General features: G+C 44.9%; 1 protein-coding gene and 1 non-coding gene across 2 annotated transcripts in view; one reads left to right on the plus strand and one right to left on the minus strand.

Moving 5' to 3' along the window:
- Nucleotides 1-24,410, minus strand: part of TRIM14 (tripartite motif containing 14) — a 129,395-nt gene that overhangs the window by 32,815 nt on the left and 72,170 nt on the right. The window lies entirely within an intron of this gene.
- Nucleotides 8,122-8,227, plus strand: LOC118148297 (U6 spliceosomal RNA). Its single transcript, XR_004735062.1, has one exon. It is a non-coding gene; the product is annotated as a U6 spliceosomal RNA (small nuclear RNA).

Below are 24,410 nucleotides of genomic sequence, written 5' to 3' on the forward strand. Positions count from 1 at the left end.
TCCTGGGGCTACTATGACCAAGTACCACACACCGAGTGGCTTAAACAACAGAAATTTGGTGGCTAGAAGTCCAAGATTAAGGTGTCAGCAGGGTGGGTTCCTTCTGAGGCTGCTCCAGGCCTTTCTCCTTGGCTGGGGACAGCCATCTTCTCCTTGTGTCTCTTCACATGGCGTTCTCCCTGTGTATGTGTGTATCTATGTCCAAACTGCCCTTTTTTTGAAGCAGTCTTGCTCTTGTGGCCCAGGCTGGAGTGTAATGGCATGATTTTGGCCCACTGCAACCTCCACCTCCTAGGTTCAAGTGATTCTCCTGTCTCAGCCTCCTGAATAGCTGGGATTACAGGTTTGTGCCACCACACCCAGCTAATTTTTGTATTTTTAGTAGAAGGGGGGTTTCACCATGTTGGCCAGGCTGGTCTTGAACTCCTGACCTCAGGTGATCTGCCTGCCTTGGCCTCCCTAAATGCTAAGATTACAGGTGTGAGCCACTGCACCTGGCCCCTTTTCCTTGTTCTTTTTTTTTGAGACAAGGTCTCTCTCTGTCACCCAGTCTGTAGTAGAGTGACGTGGTCACGGCTTACTGTAGCTGCAAACTCCTGGGCTTGAGTGATCTTCCCGTCTCAGCCTCCTGAGTCACTGGGATTGCTGGCAAGAGCCACTGCATCGTGCCCAGCTGCCCTTTCTCTAAGGATTCCAGCCGTCTGGGATTAGGGCCCACCCTAATGACCTCATCTTAATAACTCACCTCTGCATTGCCCCTGTTTCTGAACACAGTCACATTCTGAGGTACTGGGGGTTAGGACTTCAACATACGAATTTTAGGAGGGCATGATTTGGCCCCTAACACTAAAAAAATGAGCTGTGAAAACCTCTGGACCAAGAATGGCAGTCAGGTGCTTCGCTGCCCTCACAGTCTGGTGTTTGGACACAAGAGCGATGTGGGGAAAAGGAGGACTTGGGAGCTCAAATCTGGAGAGCAGAATCAAGTCCTGGTTTGTCTCCTATCTGTTTTGTGATCTGTGTAAGTCAGTTATTCCAAACTGTATTTCTCTTTCACATTAAATTAATTCCCATTTCCTTCCAATTTCACCAGAATTGTTTCATTTTGAGGCACAGAGGGCTAAAATGGCAGATTACACAAATCAATACAAGAGGGTATGGACCCCCAAAAATCAGAACCCACCAATCTGGAGTTAAGAAAGTTGGTATCTCCCGACACCTATGGAAACTTATTCTTTTTTTTTAGAAGGAGGCTTGCTCTGTCACCCAGCCTGGAGTGCAATGGCACAGTCTCAGCTCACTACAACCTCCATCTCCTGGGCTCAAGTGATTCTCCTACCTTAGCCTCCCAAGAAGCTGGGATTATAGGAACCCTCCACCATGCCCAGCTAATTTTTTTATTTTTAGTAGATACAGTGTTTCACCATGTTGTCCAGGCTGGTCTCCAAATCCTGACCTCATGATCTGCCTGCCTCAACCTCCCAAAGTGCTGGGATTACAGGCATGAGCCACCGTGTCTGGCCTATGGAAACTTCTAATATGTGGTGAAAGGCAGGCACCCTGGGCTGGAAGAAACCAGACCACATCTAGTCCCTCAGCTGATGCTGAAACCCCTCTGCCACATGCCTACCTGACTTGTTGGATACCTTGGTGATGGGAAGCCTGCTCCTTATAAGGCAATGTATTCCATCTTTTAAAAACAGAAATTTTTTTATCTCTAAAATAGTAAGGCAGGCCAGGTACAGTGGCTCACTCCTATAAATTCCAATACTTTGGGAGGCCAAGGTGGGCAGATGGCTTGGGCTCATGAATCTAAGACCAGCCTGGGCAACATGGTGAAACCTTATCTCTATAAAAAATAGAAAAATAAGCCAGGCGCAGTGGCGTGCACTTGCAGTCTCGGCTACTCGGGAGGCTAAGGCAGAGGAATCACTTGAGCTCAGGAGGTGGAGGTTGCAGTGGGCTGAAATCACACCATTGTTCTCCAGCCTGGGTGACAAAAGGGAATCCCTGTCTCTAATAATAATAATAATAATAATAATAATAATAATAATAAAACAGTAAGGCAACTTTTTTCTTTTAATCACGGGCCTTGTTATGAATATGATAAACAATCTTTTTTTAAAAAGCTCTTATTTATGCAATTTCCTATAACTTTTGGCTATAATTTTGCCCCATGGAGCCAAAGAAGAATGGATTTAATTCAGCTTCTTTCTTTTTTAATACAGGGTCTTGCAATCTTTCCCAGGCTGGTCTCAAACTCCTGGGCTCAAGCAATCCACCCACTTTGGTTTCCCAAAGTGCTAGGATTACAGATGTGAGCCACCACACTCAGCCAAATTCAGCTTTTTTATTTTCTTTCTTTTTTTTTTTTTTTTTTTTTTTTTAAAGATAAGGTCTAGCTCTATCAATCAGTGGCTCTGTCAATCAGGATATCCAACAAGGGGTATACTGTCCCTTGTTCCATTACATCCCTATTGATACCACTTTAGCTGCTAGCCCTCTGATGTCACCATCATACTACCACAGCCACTGGGCTCAGTCCCCTGAAACTTCCTGTGCCCCTTGCTGTGTACATGGCTGAGGAGTTTTGTCTCCCCACCTCTCCATCCTGGACCTGGGCTGGTGATGTTATAGGCCCCAGTGAGTTTGTTTTAGTTTGACAATGGTTGTCCCCTATCATGACCTCCCTGGAGGCCACTCAGACACTAAAGAAGGAAGCCCTATTTTAATAATACAGGCTCCATTCCTCATGTCTATGCTGAATGTGGGGGCAGTTCTTTGGGAGAGGGAGGACAATAAGTAGCTAAGGTTATGGTGGACAGCACTCCCTCCTGGTGTAAATCTAAAACTGCTCAAACAGCATGGGGCAGCCCAGCCATCCATGTTAGAACTGAAAACATGCTCCCTGGGGAAGAGTCATTGATTCTTCCTCTCAACACATTGAGCATCTACAGTACATAGCTCTGTGTTAAGAGCTCTGTGTTTACTTGGAGCAGCAGAAGGGCTCAAATGTCAGCAGGTGATGAGTTATATTTATATATGAGAATACCAAAAGATGAACAGGATAGAAATAGTCTCTAGCCCTACCCACACAGAACCTACAGGCTAGTGAGCAAAACACTTATGTAAATATGCAATTGCAATGCAGTGCACAAGTTCTGTAGCATCAGGTGGTACAGGAACTGGGGAGGGGCAGGGCAGATACAGAGCCCCAGAGAAAATGACCTGAGGAGTGAGTAGGAGGGAGCCAGGCAACGTGGGGTAGGAAGAGAATTCAGACAGCAGGCCTATCCTGTGCAAAGGCCCTGGGGCTGGAGAGCTGAGAGATAATCAGCATGGAAGGAATGAAGGGTGAAGAGAGAGCTTGTGAGAGATGAGGCTAGGGAGGCTGGAGTGGGGCAGGCTAGGAAGAGTCTGGGTGTTACTCTAAGAGCTCTCAGGGTCTTTGAACAATCTTAAACAGGCAAGTGGTGGGACTAATATTTCTTTTTGAAATTGTACAAGGAGGCTGGGTGCAGTGGCTCACACCTGTAATCCCAGCACTTTGAAAGGCCGAGGCAGGTGGATCACTTCAGGTCAGAAGTTCAAGACCAGCCTGGCCAACATGGTAAAATCCTGTCTCTACTAAAAATAAAAAAAATAAAAAGCCAGGCATGGTGGCAGGCACATTTAATCCCAGCTACTTGGAAGGCTGAGACAGAATTACTTGAACCTGGGAGACAGAGGTTGCAGTGAGCTGAGATCACGCCATTGCACTCCAGCCTAGGTGACAGAGGGTGACTCTGTCTCAAATAAACAAAAAGGAAAAGAAGGAAAGAAAAGAAATTGCACATGGAGCTGCATGGAGATGGTTGGGGAAGGAGCAGGTTTGGAGGCAGGAAGACCAGTTAGAATAGGTAACAGTCTATTCTAGAAGCAGCCGTCACAATGAGGAATGAAGGGGGCCTGAGCCAGAGAAGCGGATGGGCTGACAAGAGTCAAATAGGGTCTGGGTTTAGAGAGAGAGGAAATGCAGGGCAGACACTCAGATCTGGCACCTGATCAGTGACACCCAGGACAGGAAATGGAAGAGAAAGAGCAGCAGGCTGGGAACAGGACAAGAGAAAAGAATGAGTCTCAGCATCTAGGTCTTGACTGAAGTTACAGGTTTCTTTTTTTCCTTTTTGAGAATGGGTCTCACTGTGTCACCCAGGCTGGAGTGCAGTGGCATCTGGCACACAGCAGCCTCAACCTCCCAGGTGAGTCTCCCATCTCAGCCTCCCAAGTAGCTGGGACCACAAGCCTGAGCCTGTTGCCCAGGCTGGAGTGCAGAGGTGTGATCACAGCTCACTGTAACTTTGATCTCCTGGGTTCAAGGAATCCTCCTGCTTCAACCCCCCAAGAAACTGGGACTACAGATGCTTGCTACTATGCCCAGCTAATTTTTAAATTTTTTTGTAGAGATGGGGGTCCTACTTGATTGTCCACGCTGTTCTCAAACTCCTGGCCTCAAAAAATCCTCCAGCTGAATTGCCTGAACCCAGGAGGCGGAGGTTGTGGTGAGCCGAGATCGCGTCATTGCACTCCAGCCTGGGTAACAAGAGCGAAACTCCGCCTCAAAAAAAAAAAAAAAAATCCTCCAGCCTTAAGCTGTGAAAGTGCTGGAATTTCAAATGTGAGCCACTATGCCCAGCCCTTTTGAAATTGTTTATTTTTATTTTTAGAGATGGGGTCTTTCCACATTGCCTAGGCTGGAGTGCAGTGGCTATTCATAGGTATGACTGTAGCACACTGCAGCCTCCAATTCCTGCCTTATGCCATCCTCCCACCTCAGCCTCTCGAGTAGCTAGGATCATAGGTGCTCACCATTGCACCTGACCTGATCTCTTTAAATAATTGACATTAAGTGGAAAAGGACTGGTGTATAGAACTCAGATCTGCTGTGTCCCAACCCAGTGCTTGGCACACAGTGGGTACTTACAGACCTTGAATGAAATAATGAGGAGAATTTTATCAGCCATTCTTGATCAGAAATGCACAGTTCATTTGTAAATTGTGAACCCCCTCACCATAAAATGTGGGATGGGATCAAGAATTCAAATCTTTGAAAGGCACTTCAACCCTCATTTTGTCCAAGTACCTTGGTCTGCAAAGGCCTTGCCACTGATTCACAGTTCTGTTTTTTTGTTCCTTAGTTTTTCTTTATATCAAACCTAAATCCTCTATCCTTCAATTCCCAAACCCCAATCTTAGTTACGCATCACGAGGCTTTTGGAGAAAACCTGCCTAATGGTCTGTCTTCTTTCCTGTGTATTCAACCTCCCCTCTCCAGCTGGCATTTTGCATGAGCACTGAAACATGGTCAGGTCTTTCAGCTTGCTGGGGAAGCTCCCTACATCCCTGTCCTTTCTTCATCTCTCACCTTCTCGTTCCTCTTCACAACCAGTCCTCTTGGAGGATGCTTTTTATCTCCATTTATCCCTCCCACTTCTAACTCTCCTTAATCTGGCCTCAACTCCAACCCAGACCCTTGAATTGCTCTCTGACAGATTAGCAACTTGCACCTCAGGCCTTATCTTACTTGTGGCCTTGGAAGCATGGACACATGCAACACCCCAGGCTTCTGAGGACCCTGTCTTCAGGGTCATCTGAACTGGCTTTAGGGGCTGGGCATGGTGGCTTATGCCTGTAATCCCAGCACTATGGGAGGCCGAGGCAGGTGGATCACCTGAGGCCAGGAGTTGTAGATCAGCCTGGCCAACATGGTGAAACCCCATCTGTACTAAAAATACAAAATCAGGTCGGGTGCAGTGGCTCACACCTGTACTCCCAGCTACTCTGGAGGCCGAGGCAGGAGAATCACCTGAAACCAGGAGACAGAGATTGCAGTGAGCCGAGATAGTGCCATTGCACTCCAGGCTGAGCACCTGCACCTAGTGTGGCTTCCTAATTCTTCCATGAAGCCCAGGGAGAACACTGTACAATGATCATATGAGCTTTATTTCACTTAATTCATTCCATGTCATTCCATTAGTTTGTGGATTGTGTCAATGGGTAAAAGGTTTGGACTGTGGGTGTCTAGAATTATATCCAGCCCTTCTACATTAATTCTTCTGAAAAAATATTCTTTTATTTACCTTTTTTACTGTAAGATGAATTTCCCAGAAATGTAACCGTGATGCAAATAAATGCTCTAACGGTTGTGCCAAAAGTTGCAATTAATAAACCCAGGGTCTTGTTCTCAACGCAATTCTAAAATGAGGGTTTTCCCTAAGATGCAAATTCTAACACACATGAATAATCTTCTCATATAAGGTTGATGGTTTCTCTAACACAAAACTCTTTCTTTTTTTGTGGGGAGGGACAAGAGTCTTGCTCTGTTGCTCAAGCTGGAGTGCATTGGTGCGATCTCAGCTCACTGCAGCCTCCGCCTGCTGGGCTCAAGCAACTCTCCTGCCTCAGCCTCCCAAGTAGCTGGGACTACAGGCATGTGCCACCATGTTAGGCTAATTTTTTGTATTTTTAGTAGAGACAGAGTTTTACTATCTTGGCCAGGCTGGTCTGGAACTACTGACGTCATGATCCGCCTGCCTCAGCCTCCCAAAGTGCTGGGATTATAGGCATGAGCCACTGCACCCAACCTCTAATACAAAACTCTTAACAGCTTGGATATAAAGTGGCTATACTAGAATGTATTCAATTTCATAAAGTTCTCTACAGCTTTTAGCTCCATTAGAAACAAAACTCAAAATATCAAAAACCCCTCAGAAAACTAGGAATAAAGGGAACTTCCTGAATTTGATTCAGAGCATCTACAAAACCCTGCATTTAATACTACACTTAATGGTAAAAAACAGAATGCTTTTTTTCTGTGATTAGGAATGAGGCAAGGATACCCACTCTCACCACTCTTATTCAACATAGACCTGAACATTCTAGGCAGTGCAATAGGCAAGAAAACAAAAGAAGACAAGAGAAAGGAGGGGAGGGGAGGGGAGAGGAGGGGCACATGTTTCAGAAAGTCAAAAATAAAACAGTTTGTATTTGCAGATGATATAATGATGTAGTAGAAAGTCCCAAAGAATCTACACACACACACACACACACACACACACCCCTGTCCTTGAATCTCTATACTAATGAACACATGGAAACCAAAATTAAAAATAAAATAGCATTTATAATCACTCAAAACATGGAATATTTGGGTGAAAATCTATAGGAGTTCTATGCTGAAAACTACAAAATGCTGATGAAGGAAATCAAAGAATATCTAAATAAACTGAGAGGTAAAACTGTGTTTATGGGTTGGAAGACTAAGCATAGGAAAGTTGTCAGTTTTTCCCATATTGGCACACTTCCTATCCAAATTAAAAAAAAATATATCTTTTGCAAATATTGACAAAACTTTTCTAAAATTTATGTGGAAAGGCAAAGGAACTAGAATAGCTAGAATAATTTTAGATAGTTTATTAAAATTCAGCTAATTTTAGAAAAAAATCAGTCTACCTGATTTTAAAACCTGTTATACGGTCACAGTAATCACAACAGTGTGGTGCTGGGCCGGGAATAGCACATGGATCAGTGGAACAGAACACGGAACTCAGTAATAGTTCCATGCAACTACTTTTGACGGCTGACTTTTGATGAAGGTGCAAAAGCAATCAATGGAGAAAAGAATCTTTTCAACAAATGCTGCTAAAGCAACTGAACATCTATAGGCCCCCAACAACTAAACAATAAAACCTTGTCATAAGTCTCATATATTGCACAAAAATTAACTTAAAATGGACCTCAGCACTGGATGTGGTGGCTCACGTCTGTAATCTCATCACTTTGGAAGGCCACGGTGGGAGGATCACTTAAGGTTAGGAGTTTGAGACCAACATGGCAAGACCCTGTCTCTACAAAAAAATACAAAAATTTGCTGAGCATTGTGGGGTGCACTTGTAGTCCCAGCTACTACAGAGATTGTGGAGGGAGGATTGCTTGAGCTCGGGTGATGGAGGCTGCAGCAAGCTATGACTGTACCACTGCATTCCAGCCTGGGTGACAGAGCAAAACCCTGTCCCAAAAAATAAAAAATAAATAAATAAAAGGACCTCAGACTAAAATGTAAACACAAAACCATAAGACTTTGTGCTCATTTTGGCAACCCATAAACCCAAATTGGAATGATACAAAGAAGATTAGCATGACCCCATGTAAGAATGACATAAAAACTTGTGAACCATTTCATATTTTAAAGACAATCCTCTCTCTCAATACTGTTGCATTGAGGATTTTAAAAAACTAACAATTTTATAAAAATTTTAGAAAAAAAGCACAGGAGAAAACATTTGGGATCTAGAGTGAGGTAAAGAGCTTTTAAACTCAGCCCCCAAAACATGATTCATAAAAGGAAACATTTATGGCTGGCCATGGTGGCTCACACCTGAAATCCCAGCACTTTGGGAGGCTGAGGTGGGCAGATCACAAGGTCAGGAGTTCAAGACCAGCCTGGCCAACATGGTGAAATCCCATCTCTACTAAAAATACAAAAATTATCCAGGCATGGTGGTGCACACCTGTAATCCCAGATACTCGAGAGGCTGAGGCAGGAGAATCACTTCAACTCAGGAGGCAGAGGCTGCAGTGAGCTGAGATTGTGCCACTGCACTCCACCCTGGGCGCAGAGCAAGACTCTATCTCAGAAAAAAAAAAAAAAAGAGAAACATTTATATATTGGACTTCATCAACATTAAAAGCTTTTGCTATGCAAAAGACCTTGTAAAGAGGAAAAAAAAACAAGCTACGGCTACAGACTGGGAGAAAATATTTGCAAACCACATACCTGACAAAAGGACTAGTGTCTAGAAATAAGAAGCACTCTCAAAACTCAACAGCAAAAAAACAAGAATAGAATTACAAAATGGGCAAAAGACATGACAAAATTCACTGAAGAGGATATACAGAAGGCAAATAAGCACACAAAAAGATGTTCAACATTATTATTAGCCGTTTGAGAAAGCAAATTAAAACCACAATGAGATATCACTGCACTCCTCTCAAAATGGAGAAAATAAAAAATAGCAGCAATAGCAAATGCTAATGAGAATGCAGAGAAACTGGATCAATTATATACGTCTGGTGAGAATGAAAACTCGTACAGCCACTCTGGAAAACAATTTGGCAGTTTCTTATAAAAATGAAACATGTAACTACCCATGAGCCAGACATTACACTACTGACCATTCATTATCTCAGAGAAATGATAACTTACACTTATGCAAAAAGTGTGTGCACAAATGTCTATAGCAGGTGTATTCATAATAGCCCCAAACTGGAAACAAACTATATGTCCTTCACTAGTTAATAGTGAAGAGTTGAATAAACTGTGGTGCACTCATTCCATACCCAGTAATAAAAAGGAACACATGGCAGGGCACAGTGGCTCGTGCCTGTAATCCCAGCACTTTGGGAGTCCCAGCTGGGTGGATCACGAGTTCAAGACCAGCCTGACCAACATGGTGAAACCCATCTCTACTAAAATTACAAAAATTACCCAGTCATGGGGGCGCACGTCTGTAATCCCAGCTACTCAGGAGGCTGAGGCAGGGCAATTGCTTGAACCCAGGAGGGAGACGTTCTGATGACTGAGATGGCACCACTGCATGCCAGCCTGGGTGACAGAGCAACGCTCCATCTCAAAAACTAAATTAAATTTAAAAAGGAACACACTACCCATACACAAAACCACCAGGATGAATCTATAGGGAATCATGCTGAGGGAAAAAAGCCAGCCCCCAAAGGTTACAGAACTGCATGGTTCTGTTTATAAAACCCTCTTGAAATGACACAGTTACAGAAATGGAAAACATTAGTGGTTGCCAGAGGTCAGGGAGGGGGTGTGGCTGGAGAGAAGTGGGTGTGGATATACCAATCAAAATGATGGGTTTATTGGGGTGTTATGGGGTGAGTCAGAAAATCTAAGAAGGGTTCTCAAAAGAGTTGAAACAGGGCAGCTCTGGGCACCTCAGTTGGCAGAAATTTATAGACTTGCCATTCCTCATGATTTCCAGGCTCAAAAGTCGTCATTAGCAGAGAGAATCATGAAGAGGAGAGAACCTGGTTAACAGAGCTTTGGAAGAATAGCCAAATACCCAGGCTGGGTACCATGAGTCACGCCTGTAATCCCAAAACTTTGGGAGGCTGAGGTGGGAGGATCACTTGAGCCCAGGAGTTTGAGACTAGCCTGCGAAACATGGCAAAAACCCATCTCTACCAAAAAAATTATCTGGGGAGGGTGGCACACACCTGTGTTCCCAGCTACTCAGGAAGCTGAAGTGGGAGGATCACTGAGCCTGGGAGTTCAAGGCTGCAGTGAGCCATGATTGCACCACTAAACTCCAACCTGGGTGACAGAGCAAGACCCTGTCTCAAAAATAAAAAATAAATAAATTCCACATCCTTGTTATTATTTATCTTTCCAATCTTAAACATCCTAGCAAGTGCGAAGTGGTATCTCACCGTGGGTTTGGTCTGCATTTCCTGATTGATAATTAACTGTGTTGAGCATCTCTTCATCTGCCTATCAACCTGGAGATGATCTTCTAGCACAAGTCTGCATCAAGCTGGTCAGCCTCGGGGGATAGAGGGGCAACATCACACAGTGGAGCCCAGGTTACTATGGAGCACTCTGGTGTCCTGGGGTTGTTTTCAGAGATGACCCTGAGGAAGCAGTGTGGTGAGAAAGGTCTCCATGAAGATACAGATTTTTTTTTTTTTTTTAAAGAGTCTTGCTCTGTCGCCCAGGCTGGAGTGCAGTGGTACCATCTGGGCTCACTGCATCCTCCGCCACCCAGGTTCAAGTGATACTCCTGTCTCAGCCTCCCAAGTAGCCAGGATTACAGGCACCACCATCACACTGGCTAATTTTTGTATTTTTAGTAGAGATGGGGTTTCACCATGTTGGCCAGACTGGTCTCGAACCCCTGACCTCAAGTGATCCTCCTGCCTCAGCCTCCCAAAATGTTGGGATTACAAGCGTGAGCCACTATGCCCAGAGAGATTTTGAAGCCCTAGAACGGAGGAGATTCCTAAGGACAGTGAGGGAGAAACATGAGAGTTGTGAAAGCTTTGGGGACCCTTTGAAGTTAAGGGTAAGAAGAGAATGTCAGACTCACTGTCCTAACTGGGTGTGGGGAGGGGCAGGATCAGCCAAACTAGGGATGAAGCCAGTGATAGGGATAAACTGTCAAGATGAGGTCTGAGGGTGGGAAGGTCCCTGAAGGCTGCAAGTGGTGGAAACAGGCCTGGGAGTGGGGGCTCAGGAATGAGACCCCTCCCTGAGTGCTTGGGCAGTGGCCTCACAAACCTCTTCTCATGTAGTCCTCACTACTGCCCTCTCGTGGTGGTTGTCTCCATTTCACAAGGGAGGACTTTGAGAAGTTCTGTGTGAAGGGACATGCTTGGACGTGAACCCCGGCCTTAATTATCCAAAACCCTGTGCATTTCTTAGGACACTGTAGTATTCCAGCACTCCTGAGGGACCCAGTGAGGAAAGAGATCATTATCATTTGGAAGTCATTTGGGGTGAGGGTTTCAGCTGAAACATTGACTCATCAGAAAGACTCTTCTTGGTCACCTATCTAAAGAAGGTCCCTCTTGCCAGGCGTGGTGGCTCACGCCTGTAATCCCAGCACTTTGGGAGGCCAAGGTGGGTGGATCACGAGGTCAGGAGTTCGAGATCAGCCTGACCTACATGGTGAAACCCCATCTTTACTAAAAATACAAAAACTTAGCCTGGTGTGGTGGCGCATGACTATAATACCAGCTACTCAGGAGTCTAGGAGAATTGCTGGAACCCAGGAGGCAGAGGTTGCAGTGAGCCAAGATCGCCCCGCTGCACTCCATCCTGGGAGACAGAGCGAGACTCTGTCTCAAGAGGAAAAAAGAAGTCCCTTTCCTAATTTCTCACATGGTATTCAATTAGTTTCTTCACTGTCCTCATCATAATTCAGGATCATATATTTATCTGTGGATATAGTTCACTTTTATTGTAAACTACGGTTTGTGGCCAAAGGACCATAGCAGTCTCTTTAGTTCTGCATTCTATCCCTAGCACTTGCTGTGGTACCAGGCATGCAGCAGGCACTCGAAACTGCCTTGGTGGATGCAGCAGTGGGGTACACGGGAAAATGGAGGCCAGTGGGGGTGTCATAAGTCACAAGCCTCCATCAGAGACTGTAGGTATTGACTTTCATCTCCCACACCCTCCAGAGTGTGATGGAGGGTTTGCTCTCTTAGGGACAGTATAAAAACAATGCTTATGTTACAGGGATGAGAACCAAGTTTGGAGAAGCAGGAAGCAGCATGGGCAAGGGTGTGACCAGCGAGGGTGTGATCAGCAAAGGTGCCTGAAAATGGGACAACAGACAGCCCAGGGAGAAGCAGGCTCTTTGGCCACATGACCTCCGGGCAGGCCCTCAGCAGTTGGGGTTGGGCAGCTCGGGTGGCTCCATGTCTCACTTCTTCCGCTGAGGAACTGGCCAGGAAGCTGACTTCAGCAACAACTTAGAGAACAGTCATGTTCACCCAAGGGTCAGAGTGTGGCCTGAGAACAGATGCAGTCAGTTATGCCTCAGTCATCACTGCCATGTTTTCTCTTCTGCACTTGCTCATTCAGAAAATGTTTATTGGCATCTGCTACATATAAAAAGTCCTTGTAATCCCAACACTTTGGGATTATAAGGAGGATCACCTGAGGTCAAGAGTTTGAGACCAGCCTGGCCAACATGGTTAAACTGTCTCTACTAAAAATACAAAACTTAGCTGGGCGTGGTGGCACATGCCTTATAGTCCCAGCTACTTGGGAAGCTGAGGCAAGAGAATCACAGGAACCTGGGAGGTGGAGGTTGTAGTAAGCCAAGATTGTGCCATGGCCCTCCAGGCTGGGTGACAGAGTGAGATGCCATAAAAAAAAAAAAAAAAAGAAGTCCTATGCTTGGTGCTGGGCATAGAGTAGGAGAGAGCCCACGCCCTAATCTCAAGGAGCTCCTGGCCCATAGGACACAGTGACAATACAAGGCTCCAGGCAACCTCGGGCAGAGGCCTGACCTGACTTGTTACTTTGTCTCTCTAGGGCTTTGCCCTGGGTTCAGTGCTGGGAAGGTGCTCCAGATGGTTCCTTACCTGAAGGCACCTACACTCTAGAGGGAATGACAGACAAAAGAGGCAGATGCCATAAAGGATAAGTGGGTAAAGAAGGGGCTGGGTGTGGTGGCCCACACCTTTAATCCCAGCACTTTGGGAGGCCAAGGCCACTTGAGGTCAGGTGTTCAAGATCAGCCTGGCCAACATGGTGAAACCCTAACTCTACTAAAAATATAAACATTTATATTTTTTTATTTTATTTACCAGGTGTGGTAGCAGGTACCTGTAATTCCAGCTACTTGGGAGGCTGGGCAGGAGAATCACTTGAACCTAGGAGGTGGAGGCTGCAGTGAGCTGAGATCACGCCACTGCACTCCAGCCTAGGCAACAGAGCAAGACTCTATCTCAAAAAACAAAAAAAAGTGAAGACAGTCTTGTGGGAGCCCATCTGGGGAGAGCAGAGAAGGTTCTAAGAGAAAGCGGCTTGTGCACTGAAGGACTTGCAGACAGTAGCCAGGGGAGGCTCAGTGTGGTGAGGGTAGAGGAGTGCGGAGTGTGTGGGAACAGGAAACAGGCTGTGCCAAGGCCTGGAGGTGACAGAACATGATCCTCTGGGGAACTCAAAATAGCTCTGCGTAGCTGGAGCACAGAGTAGCAAAAAATTAGGCAGGAGTCCTAAAGGCTGGAAGAAGTTTTCTAGGAGCCAACTTCAAAAGGAGCTTGGCACAGTTGGGGTAGCCACCGGGGCCTCAGACTGTAAAGGGTCTAATCTGGAAACTGAGCCCCCGTCCTCACTTGATCCCATGACTTGGCACTCTGTGTACTCCAGCTTCTCCAGACTAAGTTCTTCCTTGCCCTCTCCTGCTAACAACAGGAAAGCATCCCTCACTGGTTTTAATTTATTGCTGTTACTTGTTTTTCTTTGAGATGGGATCTCATAATGTTGCCCAGGCTGGCTCTAACTCTTGGGCTCAAGCAATTTTCATGGCCTCAACCTCCCAAGTAGCTGGAAGGCTACATGTGCATGCCACTGCACCCGACTCTTAATTTATTTTTATTATTTTAATTTTACTTTAACTTTATTTTCAAGATGGAGTCCTGCTGTGTTACCCAGGCTGGAGTGCAGTGGTGCTGTTTGGGCTCACTGCAACCTCCACCTCCTGGGTTCAAGCGATTCTCCTGCCTCAGCCTCCTGAGTAGCTGGGATTACGGGTGTGAGCCACCACACCCAGGTAATTTTTTGTATTTTTAGTAGAGATGGGTTTTTACCATGTTGGCCAGGATGGTCTTGAACTCCTAACCTCAAGTGATCCACTCACCTAGGCCTCCCAGAGTGCTGGGACTTACAGGCATAAGCCACCTAGCCTGGCCTAATTTAATTTTAAAGACCTTCCTACATGTTCTCATCCATTTGGACAGATTGAACATTGATTCATTACCCAAGCAGAACAAGCACCAGAAACTGACTTTAAATCCAAGAACAAGAGTGGAATGAAAATTGAGCCCTTTCCTCTTTACCATAGTAAGACAAAGTACTACGTTAATTTAGTGAAAATTTTTATTTAGTCACAATGAGCCTAACTTGCTTTTATGTGATACTATTTTTTAAATGTGATTTCTTTTTTCCTTTAATTTCCACTTATTCACAAATTATGCAAAACCGCAATACAATAGCTTTCTTCAGTCAAAAGTGACTGAGTTACTTTAGTGCTGGATTTCATTTTCTCTGTGATCAGAGTCTGCTGCTTAGCCTCACCCCAGAATGTGGAAGTCTATTTAAACCTGAGACATAAAACACATGCTATCTAGGGTAGCACACCCACATCCCATGTATGAAGAGAACCTGTTTCAACCTCCATTTTCCTTTTTTTTTTTTTTTAAGAGACAGAGTCTCACTCTAGTGCCCAGGCTGGAGGGCAGTAGCATGATCATGGTTCACTGCAGCCTCCAGCTTTGGCGGCTCAAGCAATCCTCCTGCCTCAGCCTCTTGGGTAGCAGGGGCTGAAACTGCCTTTGCAAAATGATGACTGAGACAGTGAAAGAGACCTATCTAACTTAACTGACTCCAACTTGCTTCTAACCTCCAAGCTGTCTTTGTTCATTCCTGGGCATAGGCTGAACTAACTTTGGGAGAAACTTAGTTTATAGTTAAAACAAAGACGATAACAGCCCTTCCCCACAGCAGACCTCCTTGCCTGGGCTCTAAATTGCCTTTGTAGGACTAACATTAGCTATAAGATTAGAAATTATGGTTTAGGAATCAGGCAGCCGGAGGCTACAAGATTCTGACCCTCCCTAAACTGCTCCTAAAATCAGTGCTTGAGATGCTTTGCAGACCCTGTACTTGATGGATCAGCTGGCACCACCCAGATCAATAAACTGGCTCATCTGATCTTGTGGCCCCCACACAGGAACTCTCAGTGCAAGAAGACAGCTCCAACTCTCTATGATTTCATCTCTGACCAACCAGCACTCCTGGCTCATTGGCTTCCCCCTACCCACCAAGTTATCTTTAAAAGCTCTGCTCCTGAATGCTTAGGGAGATTGATTGGAGTGATAATAAAACTTTGGGCTCCCACACAGCCAGCTCTGCATAAATTACTCTTTCCCTATTGCAATTTCCCTGTCTTGATGAATCGGCTCTGCCTAGGCATCGGGCAAACTGAACACTTGGGTGGTTACAGGACCACAGGCATGCGCCACTATGCCTGGCTAATTTAGTTTTTGTAGAGACCAGGTCTCACTATGTTGTCCAGGCTGCTCTTGAACTCCTGGGCTCAAGCGGTCCTCCTGTTTCAGCCTACCAAGGTGCTGAGATTACAGGCATGAGCCACCACACCCGCCCTCCCCTTTTTCCTTTGGTTGCCTCCTGTTGGCCTCCAAACATGCCCTTCCTCAGAACCCCTCATCTCTTTGGCCTCCTCCAGCCCAGGGTCCATTTTCCACCTGCTTGGACAACTGAGCTTTTTCAAGAATGGTCTGTGTTCACTTTTTCTATTTCTTCAACTCCCCTTTGCCACCAAATCTGCTGTCTCCAGTGGCCCTCTGATCCCACGGCCACTAGTGTCTTCTTGCACCTCATTCTCATGGACTACCCAGGGCCTTTGGTGTTGTGGGTCTCACCTCCTCAGGACACACATCTGCTCTGTCTCCTGCTTGCTTCTCCCAGCACAGCTGCACTGGCTGGCTCCTCCACTCTGCTCACTCCTCTGCATGCTCTCTCCTGTAGCAGTTGGGCCAATCCTCAGTGTTTTTTTTAACTTAAAGTGGCTCCCAGATCTCTCTCCACTCGAGGTCTGCTCTGAGCTTCCACACTGCCTTTCCTCCTGTGTGTGTGTGTGGTGGGGGGCAGCTTCACATGCGTATTTTATTTTTATTTTTATTTTAGATAGAGTCTCATTCTGTTGCCCAGGCTGGAGTGCAGTGGCAGGATCTCAGCTCAACTGCAACCTTCACCTCCTGGGTTCAAGCAATTCTCTGCCTCAGCCTCTCCAGTAGCTAGGACTATAGGTGTCTGCCACCATACCCGGCTAATTTTTGTATTTTTAGTAGAGTCGGGGGTTTCACCATCTTGGCCAGGCTGGTCCTGAACTCCTGACCTCAAGATCCACCTGCCTCAGCCTCCCAAAGTGCTAGGATTACAGGCATGAGCCACTGCGCCTGGCCACCTGTATATTTTCGTAACCACCTAATGAATTTGCCTTTCCCACTGCCTACACAGAGCTGATTCATCAAGACAGGGGAATTACAATAGAGAAAAAGTAATTCACGCAGAGCATTTGGGGATCAGAGTATTCAAGGATAATTTGATGGGCTGGGGGAAGCCAGTGAATCAGGAGTGCTGATTCGTTGGGTTGTAGATGAAATTATAGGGAGTCTAAGCTGTCTTCTTCTGCTGAGTCAGTTCCTGGCTGGAGGACACAAGAACAGATGATCCAGTTTACCAATCTGGGTGGTACCAGCTGATCCTTCAAGTGCAGGGTCTGCAAAATATCTCAAGCACTGATCTTAGGTTTTACAATAGTGGTGTTATCCCCAGGAGCAATTTGGGGAGGGTCAAAATCTTATAGCCTCCAGCTACATGAATCCTAAACCATAATTTCTAATCTTGTGGCTACTTTATTAATCCCACAAAGGCAGTCTAGTCCCCAGGCAAGAAGGAGGTTTATTTTGGGAAAGGGCTATTATCATTTTTGTTTTAAACTATAAACTAAGTTCCTCCCAAAGTTTGATCTGTGCCCAGGAATGAACAAGGACAGACTGGAGGTTAGAAGCAAGCAAGATGGAGTCGGTGAGGTCAGATCTCTTTCACTGTCTCAGTCATAATTTTAACAGTGGCGATTCTGATCCCTCCTTTTGGATATTATAGCACGTTAATCTGAAAGTGTTGGCTAAAGAAGATGGAAAAAGGGCGAAGACCACTCTAACTTTTTTCTTCTGACCAGAGGCATAGTGAGGAGAGGTGTTGATCCCAAGGAAAGGAGTGGAAGTGCTTTGCAACTGGCAACCTTAGTCCAGGCTGGGGTTCCGAGACTTGCATGACAAAGGCATTAGTATTCTCTCTCCTTTTTTTTTTTTTTTTTTTGAAACAAGAGTCTTGCTCTGTTGCCCAGGCTGGAATGGAGTAGCACAATCTCATCTCAGCTCACTGCAACCTCCACCTCCCAGGTTCAAGCGATTCTCATGCCTCAGCCTCCCTAGTAGCTGTGACTACAGGTACATGCTACCACGCTCAGCTGATTTTTTGTATTTTTAGTAGAGACAGGGTTTCACCATGTTGGCAAGGTTGGTCTCGAATTCCTGGCCTCAAGTGAGCCACCCACCTCAGTCTCCCAAAGTGCTGGGATTACAGGTGTGAGCCACTGTGCCTGGTCAGTATTCTCATCTACAGTTTCAGTACAGTATTTAAGGGAACAGTGTACTATAAGGTAAATAATGAGTTCTAGGATAAGGAATGAAATTCCCAGTTTTAAAAGATTTGAAAGCATTAGTATGGGGACTTGTAGCCCACAAAGAATTTAGGATTTAGTTCAAATTGCAGGGAAAAAAACCTTAAGAACAACTTGTGGGGATCGCTCCCGTGTGAGGCCCCTAGGAAATGGGCCTCGCCATACGGTGAGCTTGAGCCCGGACACAGATCCCTGGTTGGGGGAGTCGAGCTGAGGGAAACCAGGAACTGAGAGAGGGACTATGTTATTCTAAATAATTAACAGACATTACTTTATGGATATGAGGACTTGGAAGGCAATGTGTCCACTTTTGGCTTCTTATGGTTTATTGCTTGATTGTGTTCATTTTGGACCCTTGTCACCTTCATTGTAAAATATTAACTTAAGTATTTACACTTAGTAACTTCCTTATAGTAACTTACTGGGTGTAACTGTAACTTACTTACCATAACTTACTGGGCGTGACTGTAACCTACTTACTGGAAGTAACCTACTTACTGGGCGTAACCTACTTACTGGACTTAACTTACTTACTGGGCATAACTTAGTGGGCGTAACTTGCTTACTGTAACTTAAGTACGTTGATCTGGCGTAAACAACTTTGACTTCAGAAAAGTATATAATGAATTGTATTGCAAAAGTAAAATTGCTGCTTGGACATAGCCTAAGCAAGTCCTCTAGACTCCGCTTTTCTCTTTTCTCTCACTTCCGCACACTCTCTCCCTCAGGTTGAACGAGACATCTACGTTGGTGGTCTCGGGGACTCCCGCAGGTCAGTAGCCCCCCGGCAGACGTGCCGGGCCCCAACAACTAACAACAGTTATACCACAGCTTTGTTTTGTTTTTGTTTTTGTTTTTGACATGGAGTCTCACTGTTGCCAGGCTGGAGAGCAGTGGTGTGATCTTGGCTCACTGCAACCTCTGACTCCCTGGTTCAAGCAATTCTCCTGCCCCAGCCTCCCAGCAGCTGGGATTACAGGCATGAGTCACCATGCCAAGCCAATTTTCGGATTCTTAGTAGAGACAAGGTTTCACCATGTTGGCCAGGATGGTCTTGATCTCCTGACCTTGTGATCCACCCACCTTGCCTCCCAAAGTGCTGGGATTACAGGGGTAAGCCACCGCACCCAGCCTATAGTTGTTTTTGAAGCATAATTTTTCTCCCTCCATTCCCCATTTTTATTAAAGATAAATTATATTAGGTCAAATTTACTTGTAAAATAAGTTTTAGTCTTATGCTTGGTCTGATTATTTGCACGAAGTGCAGCAAGAATAATTATTTGTCATCTAGGCTCTTTATAAAATTGGCTTTGCTGGAACTTTCTTCTATAAGGAATCTCAGACTACTTTTTAAATCCTTCAAGCCCAGCCATGGGTTTCTACTCTCAACACCTCTATGAATTGGGTAAATTCCTCTCCTCTTGAGGTCCCAAGATGACCTGGGGCTCCTGGGCCTGTCAAATAGTAATATTCCATACCTACCACAGGTCAGGGACTGTGTAGACAGGGTATGTGGCCAGTTTTCCCAAGGGGCTTTTATTAGCACTATATGTCAAATCTGATTCCTTAAAGGAAAGCACACCATTCCAATCAAAGCCTTGGTAGAAGACCTGGTTTCTCCAATTGTGTCCTGTTATGAAGAAAACAAATTCTTATTGCACTTATGCAAATAACTATAATGTTGAATACAGTGAGTCCCAAGTTTCTCTTCAAATGATCAGTATGTTCACTTTCCATGCTCTTTGTTCTCCATTTAAAAGTTTAATTTCCTCATTCTCTTCATCTCCTTGCCCCTAGTTTCAGTAAATGACCTCCCCACGAGCTCTAATCAGTAGTTCATATTTGTTTTCCTGGTTACCTGCACCTACTCCTCTTGCTGAAACCACATGTCCCCCTTGCACATCCCCCTCCTAACCTAAATATTTACAGTCCTGACTCACCCTAGTCACCTTCTCCATCCTGAGTCACCCCGGTCACCTACCCCGACCTGAGTCACCTTTAGTCACCTGCTTAGTAACCATCTTTCCTGCTGAAACTGCTTACCCTGCCACTCTGGCTGGTATCCCTGCTCTCTTTAAAATAGCCAGTTGGAATTGGCTTAGACTATGTGGTCCAACCCTAGCCAATAGGAGAATGACAGAGTAGTAGGGGCTGCCTGCATCAAGGGTAAGAACCCCTTCCTCTCCCTTGTTCAGGTGTGCTCTCACCATTGCTCCATCCATGAGACACACCTTTCTATAGAAGCAAATTGCCTTGCTAAGAAAATGTATATTTGAGTGTTATTTCTTTTGTGGGACTGGAAGTTTATTTATTTTTTCTTTTTTTTGAGACGGAGTTTCGCTGTTGTTACCCAGACTGGAGTGCAATGGCGCGATCTCGGCTCACTGCAACCTCCGCCTTCTGGGTTCAAGCAATTCTCCTGCCTCAGCCTCCTGAGTAGCTGGGACTACAGGCATGCACCACCATGCCCAGCTAATTTTTGTATTTTTAGTAGAGACAGGGTTTCACCTTGTTGACCAGGATGGTCTCGATCTCTTGACCTCGTGATCCACCCGCCTCGGCCTCCCAAAGTGCTGGGATTATAGGCGTGAGCCACTGCGCCCGGCTGGAAGTTTATTTATAACATATAATGTCATAAGTTGAGAATACTCACAAATAATTTCTAAATTCTGGAGACATTGGGTAGAGAGTGTGAACCCCAAATATCTGAAACATGTCTCACTCAATTTAGGAAGTTTATTTTGCAAAAGTTAAGAATGTACCCATGACAGAGCCTCAAGCGGTCCCAACAGAATGTGCCAAGCGGTCAGGGTACAGCTTGATTTTATACATTTTAGGGAGACATGAGGCATCAATCAGTCTGTGTAAGATGTACATTGGTTTAGTTTGGTAAGGCGGGACAACTCAAGTGTGGGCTTCCAGGTTAGAAGTAGATAAGAGACAAAAGGTTCCATTCTTTTGAGTCCTTAGGCCTTCCACTGAATATACAATTTTAGTCTGGCTCAGTGAATCTGCATTTTTATGTAAACAATAGGGCAGAGGAAGCAATCAGAGATGTCTCAGGTGGGCCTTAGAGGGATGACTTTGAATTCTGTCTGTCCTTTGTCCACAAGGAATTTACCTATAGGCAAACAAAAAGGTAAGTAGTTTTTATCTTTGTAGCTATCTTATTTGGGAATAAAGAGGGAGGCAGATTTGCCCTAAGCAGTTCCCAGTTTGACTCTTCCCTTTGGCTTAGTGATTTCAGGGGCCCCAAGATTAATTTTTCTTTCACAAAGAAAGTAACGTGTTCCAAATTTTGCTCACATCTGCTCTCCACGAGAGTCCTGGAAGTCTGGTTTTTTCTTTCATTCCAGTAGCACAATTTTTAAAGTTATCAAGAGACCTTTATTCAAGAATACCAAGCAGAGTCCCTTATCTAATTATAAACTGCCTTTTGAATAGGATCAAAACAAGACAACAATTGTCTGAGTATGACAAAAGTCAGAAGAGTCACTTTTTTTTTGAGACAGAATCTTACTCTGTTGTCCAGGCTGGAGTGCAGTGGCATGATCTTAGCTCACTGCCACCTCTGCCTCCTGGGCTCAAGCAATCTTCCCAACTCAGCCTCTCAAGTAGCTGTTACCACAGGCACATACCACCACATCCAGCTAATTTTTGTATTTTTTGTAGAGCTGGATTTTTGTCATGTTGCCCAGGCTGACCTTAAACTCCCAGGCTCATGCGATCTTTCTGCCTCAGCCTCCCAAAGTCCTGGGATTACAGGTGTGAGCCATCATGCTTGGCCATATTATCTTTTTGTTCGGTAGAAAGTCCCGCCATCTTTCCCCCAGGTTTCTTGCCCCCACCCTCCCCCCAGGCTTCCTGCTGCCCTGAGAAAAGCCCGCCAAGCCTCGGCCTATCCTGAACCGACACGTAACCCTCTGAGCCACCTCAGCAGTCTGCCCAGAGACGGACAGCCTATCCTAAGCTCCTACGACACTCCGCCAGCCCTGTGTCCACGCCCCGTCCACCCCCCCTATAAAACCCTCCTACCCCAGCTGCGCAGTCGCAGCCAGCCCCGATCTCCTTCCTTCCCTGGCCTGCCCGCTGGTCCCAATAAACCTGAACTCGGCTTCCAACTCTCGAGCTGTTATTTGGGGTCGGGTACCGGGCAGGGGTCTACAAGGGGGTCGCACACTTTTAATATTATGTAAACTTATTTTTCAAAAGAGAAAACCAAATTTTATGTTTGCATTAGTGCATCTTTAGTGCTAAAGCTAGTTTTTAATATAATTCTATGTATCTATCCAGTTTTAACTAAATCTGACCATAAGGTAAGATTATTATAAACTTTTCAGAATCCTTTACAATTTTTCATGTTCCAGATTAATTTTTTTTTTCACCTGCGTGCAGGTGGGCTAAGGCCAAAAAGGGTGTTAGCCTCCAGATTAATTGTCTAAGAAAACCCTGTTATTCATACACATGGGCCCAGATTCTGGCCCCACATCAGTATTCTTCTGTCTTAATGTTCAACTTACAGAAAAAACTAAATAATCCCCTTCAAATCTTAGCCAACATACTCATACCCACAGAATTTTCTTTACAAAATTAACACTTAACAATCCCCCCATCTTTTTTTTTTTTTTTTTTTTTTTGAGAGGGACTCTTGCTCTGTTGCCCAGGCTGGAGTGCAGTGGCATGATCACTGCAACCTCTCCCTCTCACATTCAAGTGATTCTCCTACCTCAGCCTCATAAGTAGCTGCAATTACAGGCATGTACCACAATGCCCAGCTAATTTTTATATTTTTAATAGAGACAGGGTTTCACCATATTGGCCAGGCTGGTCTCAAATTTTTCACCTCATGTGATCTGCCCACCTTGGCCTCCGGAAGTGCTGGGATTACAAGTGTGAGCCACTATGGCTGGCCAACCCTTTTTAATTTGCTTAAAACTTCAGCTTTTTTTTTTTTTTTAACTTAAAATAATTCTTTCACTCTCTAGGCAAACATTGTATTCCCATGTCTTCTTATAATGTATTGGCAAAAATATATTCTACTTTCTTTACACACCTTATATGTAAAACTGTTTCTCTGGTGTCTCAATTATGTGAACTTTTGGCAACTTTTATTTTTGGTGAAAAACCTAATAAGTCAGTGATTTTAATTATGTACTAGGTGTGGAGCCTAGGACATCAGACAGAAGTACAGATAAGATCAAACTTTTTCCAGCAGAGCTGGGGGTATGTCTAACCCCACACATCCTCAGGCTGTATCTAGAATCTAATGGCTCCAAAGCAGGTAAGTTAGACAATTTTCAAAAGTCAAAGAAACAGTTGATAACCTTAAAGCATTTAGCAAATGTAACATTTGACCTTAATCCAGACCAAATGTCTAAATTTTGCAGAGATTTTAAATTTTACAATAATCTTTAAAACTGTTTTTATTTTCCAAAGATTACTAAATTCATGTGAACAAAAAGGCACTAAAGTTTCTATTTTACTGACAAAATATTTAAGTGCTTATTTATTTATTTTTTTTTTTGAGACAGAGTCTCGCTCTGCTGCCAGGCACCAGACTATAGTGCAATGGCACAATCTCAGCTCACTGTAACCTCCACCTCCTGCCTTCAAGCCATTCTCCTGCCTCAGCATCCTGAGTAGATGGGACTACAGTCTTGCGCCACCATGACCGGCTAATTTTTGTATTTTTTTAGTAGAGATGGAGTTTCACCATGTGGCCAGTATGGTCTCCATCTCTTGACCTTGTGATCTGCCTTCCTCAACCTCCCAAAGTGCTGGGATTACAGGTGTGAGCCACAGTGCCCAGTCTAAGTGCTTATTTTTAACCCAATTAATCGGAGTTCTTCGATATGTAAACACCACACAAACACATATAAATACACAGACAGAAGAAGATCCAGTAGTTGTAAGATTTTTCATTTGCCAGTCTCTTAACTGGATTACTGGGTTCAGGGTGGAGCCCTTGGAGAAACAGGGCCAGGAAAGCATGAAGTTTCTATGGCCTAATAAGCAGCCACAGCTGGAAGGCAAAAAAAAACAACTCTAAAATTAAGTCTCATTTTTTTTTTTTAAGATGGGGTTTCACCTTGTTGGTCAGGCTGGTCTTGAACTCCTGACCTCAGGTGATCCACCTGCCTTGGCCTCCAAAGTGCTTGGATTACAGGTGTGAGCTATCATGCCTGGCAAGAGTCTCATTTTTATACTAAATCTTGGATCCCCCAAAAGGAGGAAAATGCTACCAGAGAAGATAGTGCAAGGCTCCTACTATGCATTTCATTGCAAGACAACCCAAAGCCAAACAGCTCATTTTGTAATCAGCCCATTCCCTTTGGGAGTCCCATA

The sequence above is a fragment of the Callithrix jacchus genome, chromosome 1 (assembly GCF_049354715.1).
Source record: "Callithrix jacchus isolate 240 chromosome 1, calJac240_pri, whole genome shotgun sequence".
Lineage (NCBI taxonomy): Eukaryota > Metazoa > Chordata > Mammalia > Primates > Cebidae > Callithrix > Callithrix jacchus.